Genomic DNA, 7,616 nt, shown 5'->3' with positions numbered 1-7,616 from the left:
GAGGGACTGGGTGTGTGTTGTAGAAGGTGGCGATTATTGTAGCATCTGGTAAGTGCGGGGTCACATTCTCAGCACAGATGTGGACAGGAATATGCCTGGGCCTGTTCAGCCGTGGGAACTCTGTGGCAAGAGCAGGCTGTCCCCAAGGGAAGTGTGAGTTTCCAGGTATGGCACCTGGCCGTTTTCTGTGTGCAGGTGGAGTGCCAGACTCTCTGTCCTTCCGGCAGGACCTTTGGATCAGGCGAGGGTGGTGTGGTCAGGGGCCTTGCAGACCACCAATTCCCATGGGTATTCTCTGGAGGGAGGGGTGCTCCGGGAAAGGGAGGAAGGTCAGGAGCTTCAGACTACCAGTCTCTGTGGGTATTTGAGTAATGCTAAATTAACCAGGCTGGCCTTGTAGTCATCTTGTAGCCTGGGCAGGCCTCAAACATGATTCTTCTGTCTCAGCCTCACAAGTAGCTGGAATTACAGGCCTATAGTGCTAGGCCTAGCTTCCTTCCTTTACTTTGGCCTTAATTTCTATTATCTTCTTTGAATATATTCTTTCATTTTTCTTTTTACTTTTTATAATGAAACTCAGTTAGTCAATATTCAGCCTTTAATTTTCTATTAAAAGCAGCTAAAGCTATACATTCCCCACAAGTTACCACTTTTATTCTTAACACTTATAAACATTTTAATTTTCTATGATTTCTTTGATGTTTGAGGTGCGTACATGTTTTTTCCTTAAGGTATTAAGCTCTCTCTATAATGAGAAGATTCACTGTTGACCTAAGGACCCCCTATAGTCTCAATCAAAGCTCAGCAAGGTGTTGTGTGTCTATAACAAGCAAGTCTTAAAGTTCATGTTCAGATGACCGAGAGTGGCCACCATAGCCTTGAGGAAGTAGATTGCATTGTGTGAATGTCTGCGTGCCACAAAACATCAAGATTTCCAGAAAGTGGTGGCACATGCCTTTTAATCCCAGCACTCAGGAGGCAGAAACAGGTAGATCTCTGTAAGCCTGGTACACAAAATGAGTTCCAGTACAGGATCCAAAGCTACAGAGAAGCTCTGTCTCGAAAAACAAAAACAAAAACCAAACAAACAAGAAATCACAATCGAGATAGCATGGAATCCACCAAAGGTGTGCACACAGACAGGTGAAACACAGCTCAGGCTCACACAGACCCGTGAAACACAACTCAGGCTCACACAGACCCGTGAAACACAACTCAGGCTCACACAGACCCGTGAAACACAGCTCATGCTCACACAGATGCAGCCAATTGAGCAAAGGAGCAAGAGTCACTTAGTGAAGGAAATGTAGTTGGAGAAAATTGGTTGTCTATAGGGAAAATATTAATCTAGATAATCCACCTTTTACAAAAATTAAATCAGACCGCAGACTTAAATGTGATAGAACACAATACAACTTCTAGAAGAAAAACAGCAGAAACCCCTAGAGCCTTGGGTTCGGCAATAAGATTTTTAGTTATAACATCAAAACCAAAACCTCAGGAAGAAAAAGAATAGGCTAGGTGGGTGGGACTTGTTTAAAACAGAGACTGTATACCCTAGGAAGACCCCATTAGGAAGCTCAAACGTCAAAGGCCAAATGAGCATCGGATCAAGCTTATATCTAAACTACAGGTTTTTAAACAGATGGCGGTGGCTGGGGGGGGGTGAGGCGGGGTGTGGCTCAGCCATTAAGAGCAGGATCCCAGTTCAATTCCCAGCACCCACTTCAGATGGCTCACAACCAGTATAACTCCAGTTCCAGGAGGTCTGACTCACTCTTTTGAACCTTACAGGCACCTGTACTCAAGTACATATACCCACCGATAAAAATAAATCTTTAAAACTAGGCAGAAATGGCTGACTATAGTTGAAACACTTGGCTAACATGTGGGTGATCCAGAGATAAATATGTAGAGAGACAGAGATCAAACAGACAGACAAAGAGATTAAGACTCAGGCACAAGAGGAGCAATCCTCTAAGGAGGGAGACAGACAGAAAATGAGGAGATAAAAATCTAGCACTAGCAGGTGTAACCTACAATTGTGCCGCTGCTGTGGCTGAAATAAAGTGAACGGATTGTAGCGGTTCCTGGCTAGGACATGGAGCAGAGTTCTCTTTCCCTTGGTGGACTTGTAGAGTCATGCGGTCCATTTGGAAGACAGTCAACAGTTTTTTACAAAGCTAATCATACTCTCCGCATGACCCAGCATGCCTAGCGCCCTGCTTCTAGAGGTTTATTCAACTGCTTTGAAAACTTAAGTCCACACAAAAACTTCCATTGAGATGTTTATAATGGCCTCCGTCACAGTCACCAAACAATGAGAACAATTAGAATGTCCCTCGGTAGGTGAATGGATAGGTGGACTGTGGTACACACATGCCACTGGGTGACTTTTAAAAAGTGTTGCTAGGCAGCCATGTTGATGGGATTTCATGGTTGCAGCTTCTCTGGCGTTTCTAGGAGATAACATTTCCCAGTGAGCTTCGTTTTTCTGCATTTTACAATCTTTCTACCTCTTCTGCTATAGTCCCTGAGCCTCCGGTGTGGGATGTGGTGTAGATGTGAGTTGGGGCCTGGGCACCACAGAGCCACGGCCCCTCCCTTTGCACTTTGATCAGTTGTGGTTTTCTGTAAAGGGCTGTATAGACGTGCTGGGAGAAATCTCTTGGGCTGACAAAGGATGGCAGGCAAGAAGGCAGGAAAGGGATGCAGAGCCTGGGAGAAATACTTAAGTCTTCCCCAAGGAAGAACCCCCACACTGGATATCCGACACCAAGTGGTCAGCCCTGGAACCATCCACATGCGTACAAGTAACACTGCATTGACTGAGTAGGTTGTGTTGATGTGTTTAGGTATGGAAATAGAGACCATGGATACGAGAGCGATTAAGGGGTACTGTGCATGGGAAGGGCTGCAGGGAGGGAGGAGAAGGAAGTGACTTAATTATATTTTAATTAAAATGCTATTAAGCTACAGAGAAACATGAACATTACAACTTAATATTAGTAAAAGGGGCAAGGGCCTAAAAGGGTAGGTTGTTATGCCGGTTCAGCTTCTGGGAAAGGCAGAATACCCCAGCAAACTGCCGAGTGTCTCACTGAGGGGCTTAGGAGGAGGAAGGAGCGCTGGGCACAAGACGGGTCCTTAGGAAGTGGTAGTTACCCTCAGTGTTTGCTGAAGTCCAGGGAATTGTACGTCACCCGACAAACCCCAACACCCACTTAAAATACTAAGGGAGCCTGGCTTAGTCACAACAAATGAATTTAGCTATTATAAATGTATAGACATGCATTCAACTCTTAAATTTGAATTAAGTGCTATTAAATCATTCTTAATTTCTAATATAGTTGCACCGTATTAGAAAGTATATATTGCATGTTCACTTTTGAATGTGGAGTATGTGTCTGTGCGTGCGTGCGTGCGTGTGTTCAGGTATATGCATGTGAAAGCCAGAAGAAGTCAGATGGCTCCCTCAGCGCTCCCAGCCTTTGTTTTTCTAGAGTCAAAGTCTCTCTGAGTTTGGTGCTCTTGTTTTGTTTTGTTTTGTTTTAGTCCAGCTAGAATGGAAACCAGAGAATCAAAGCAATCTTCCTGTCTCCATCCCTCTTGTACCCGGGGTACAAGCATGCCTGCCTGGCCTGTTATGTGGGTGCTAGGCTCAGAACGTCAGTCCTTGGATGTGCACCAAGCGTTCTAGACCATGGCTTTCCTGTATGCCCACCCCACCCCCATTTTTTTTTTTTTTTTGAGGCACAATCTTGTTCTATAGCCAAGGCTAGCCCTAAACTTGGGACCCTCCCACTACCAAGTTTTGGGATGACAGGCATGTAGCCCTACGGGTGGCTACGGAAAGCTAAGCGGTGTCAGGCTACATGATTGCTGAATACATTTTACCCCTTACAGGAGTTGCTTTAGAGTTTGCAGTGCTAGCTGAGTGACTAAGAGTGTGCTGCCGTTGAAGGATTCAAGTTCTGTTCCTGGTACCCACACTGAGGGACTCACAGCCCAGCTGCAGGGAATCCCACTCCTGCTCTGGCCGCCGAGGGTGCCTGCACACACACAAACACGCCCACACAGAGACACTTAAACCCTCACAGATACACATGCATATGCACAAGTAAAAGCCAACCTGAACTGTCCGACTTCATCGCCATGTTGGAGCCGACCCTTCTCCTTGCCTGCTTGGAAGTGCCAAGTATCTGAAGGGGGTGAGTAGCTCAGATATTCTAAGGACTTCCATTTTATTTTATATTCGAAAACTTTTATCTTCAGATGGTAAATCTCTCTATTCCTAGCGATGCCAAATTTTGACATTTTTTCCCAAAGATTTTCATATGAGTATTTTGCCTGCATGCATGGCTGTGCACCATCTGTGTGTGCACAGTGCCCACTGAGGTCAAGCCCGGGTGTCAGATCCCCTGGGGCTGGAGTTGCAGACGGTTGCAAGCTGTCATGTGGGTGCTGGGAACCAAACTTGAAGTCTCAGCAAAAGCAGCCGGTGCTCTTAACTCTCTGGGCCACTTAGTGTTTCTCTTTGTTAGTGACTTAGCTGTATCGACTTTCTTTTGATTACTGTCCCAAATACAACTTCCCCATCCCTTAACTCTTTGGCTTTTCTTGTTCTTGTGTCTCTTATAGAGTGACCACATTGTCATCCACTTCAAGACACTTTTTATAAGAGGAAAGGGCCAAGGTGACTTTCTATGCCAGCCCAGAAGACACAAAAAAGGTATGCTCCAACTACACTGGGAAATGCTTATATATACATATATGTATATGTATATATATATACATATATGTATATACATATGGATTTGTTTTTAACTGATTAACATTTCAATTAACTTACAGTAATTGCATGTATTTGTAGAGTACAGTATAGCACTTTAAAACATGTATGCAACATGTAATAATCAGGTCAGCCATTAGCATATCCACTATCTCTGGTATAGCATCGTTTCTTAGCATTGTGAATATTCAGTATTGAAATATTCAGTTGTGGCTCACCACAATTGCTCTACTGTGCGAGAGAGCATTAGATGACAACATTCTCCAATCAAACTGTAGTCTTACTCTTACCCCTATTAACTATCATCTCTCCCTGTCCCTGTCCCTGCCCCAGCCCCTGCAAGGCTCTGGTAGCCAGGGCTTATTTCTTTGAGATAACTTTGTCTTTCACATGAATGAGAACAAAGGATAACTGTCTCTGTGTATACGACGTCTTTCATTCAGCAGAACGCCCACCTGTCTATCCACGTTTCCACAAGTGACAGAATGTGGGTCTTTCAAATCTGAATGATACTCCATTGTGCATATGTAGATTGAAGAGACAGGTGATAGATAAATTATAGATAGATGATAGAAGATACATATATATAAATTATGGATAGATGATAGATAAACAGATACATTATAGATGATAGATATATAGATTGATGATAGATGAATAGATGATTGATAGATGATAGATTATAGATATAGCTAGATGATAGATAGATGGATAGGTAAATGGATAGTTGGATAGATAGATCAATGATAGATAGATGGATGATAGATAATAGCTAGATGATAGATGGATAGATAGATCGACAATAGATAGGTAGATGGATAGATAGATGATAGATATAGATAGATAGATAGATAGATAGATAGATAGATAGATAGATAGATGATAGGTACAGACAAGCATATCACTTGTGTCATGGTAACCAAAAAGCTGACAGAAAAAAAAACTTAAAGGAAGAAAGGTTTATTTTGGTTCATGTTCTGAGACATTCTATCCACTGGGATGGGAAAGGCATAGCAGAATCCATGTTAGCAGGAACATGTGACATTTGCTGACCACATTTCTGTGCTCCTGAGCCCAGGAGCAGAGAGCAACTATAACTAGGGTCAAGGCTACACCCTTCAAATACATGACCCTAGTGGCCTCCTTGCACCAGATGGGCCCAACTCTTGAGGGGCTGAAGGGCCCAAAGTCCCCCGAAATAGCACAACTTTTAAACTTTTGACAATGTATCTTAATTCATTTTTCCAGTGGAGTTACTGAACTCGTTTTTTCTATGTATCTTCTTCCCTTGACCTTTTATGAATTGAAATTTTTTCCTTTACATTTTTCTGCCTATGGAAGTGACTGTTAAATCTGTATTATGCGAGTGTACTTTCAAATCCTTCACCCTGCATCCTCTCACAGATGCACACACAGACACACACAGAGAGACACAGACATGCACACACATACACACAGACAACACACACAGACACAGGCACACACACACACACAGAGGCACACAGAGACATGCACATAGACATGCATACAGAGACGCAGACATGCTCACATATACACACAGACACACACACACACACAGACACAGGCACACACACACAGACACACACAGAGACATGCACATAGACATGCATACAGAGACGCAGACATGCACACACATAAACACAGACACACACAGACACAGGCACACACACACACAGGCACACAGGTATAACGAGTACGTTTTTCCTACGCCGCCTGGTCTTGTCCTGCCGCCGCGCCAGCCCCAATTAACACACTGAGACTCTGTATTTGATATTGTACTATTGGCCAGTTACTACTTTCTTATCGGCTAGCTCTGTCTTAAGTATTAACCCATTTGTGTTAATCTATGCATTTCCACGTGGTCTTCTTACCCGGAGCCGGCTGCCGCATACTGCTCTCTCCAGACTCTCCATCTTGGCTCCTCCTTACTACTTCCTCTTCCTCCTTGTCTCCTAGTCCCTCCTATCTTCCTTTCCTATTGGCCAACAGTGCTTTATTCATTAACCAGTATGAGAAACATATATGTAGAATGACATCTCCCATCACACAGGCGCACACACAGACAGACACACACACACAGACATGCACATAGACACACACACACACAGAGAAATGCACACAGATGCACACACACACAGACATGCAAACACAGACACAAACACAGACACACACAGATACAAGCATACAGACACACATACACAGACACACAGACATGTGCACAGACATACACACACAGACACATACACAGACCCAGGCACATAGACATGTACACACAGACACACACACCCACACATACAGACACACACACACACACACACACACACACACACACACACACACACATACAGACACATAGACACACACACACCCTCGGAGTCCAGAAGGGGCCATCGGACGTGAGCCATGTGACCTGGGTGCTGGGAAGTGAACACCAGTCTTCCACAAGGCAGCATGTGCTCTTGTTGAGCTACTTCTGAAACCCCATCTCAGCTCATTATTTAGAACAATTTTCACTTGAAATTCTTTTACGGCTTGTCATTTTGATGACGTGTGCTTGTGTCTCAGGCTGCCCCCCTGAGATCTTTTATAAATGCCATCAGGCTAGGCGTCTTGCTTCTGTACCCTTCTAGTCCCCAGCTGACAATGTGAACCCTTATGCCACCCTGGCTCTCACACACCACACCCAGGCTGGCTGTGCTCCTCATTCTCCTCTGAATGCACATGTGCCTCTCTCTCTAGCAGTGATCCAGCATCCTTCCTTAACCCTGGGGTCCCGAGACTTCATTATAGTGTGTCTAGCCTG

Source organism: Phodopus roborovskii, unplaced genomic scaffold (assembly GCF_943737965.1).
Source record: "Phodopus roborovskii unplaced genomic scaffold, PHOROB, whole genome shotgun sequence".
Lineage (NCBI taxonomy): Eukaryota > Metazoa > Chordata > Mammalia > Rodentia > Cricetidae > Phodopus > Phodopus roborovskii.
Note: the sequence above shows the minus strand (reverse complement) of the source record.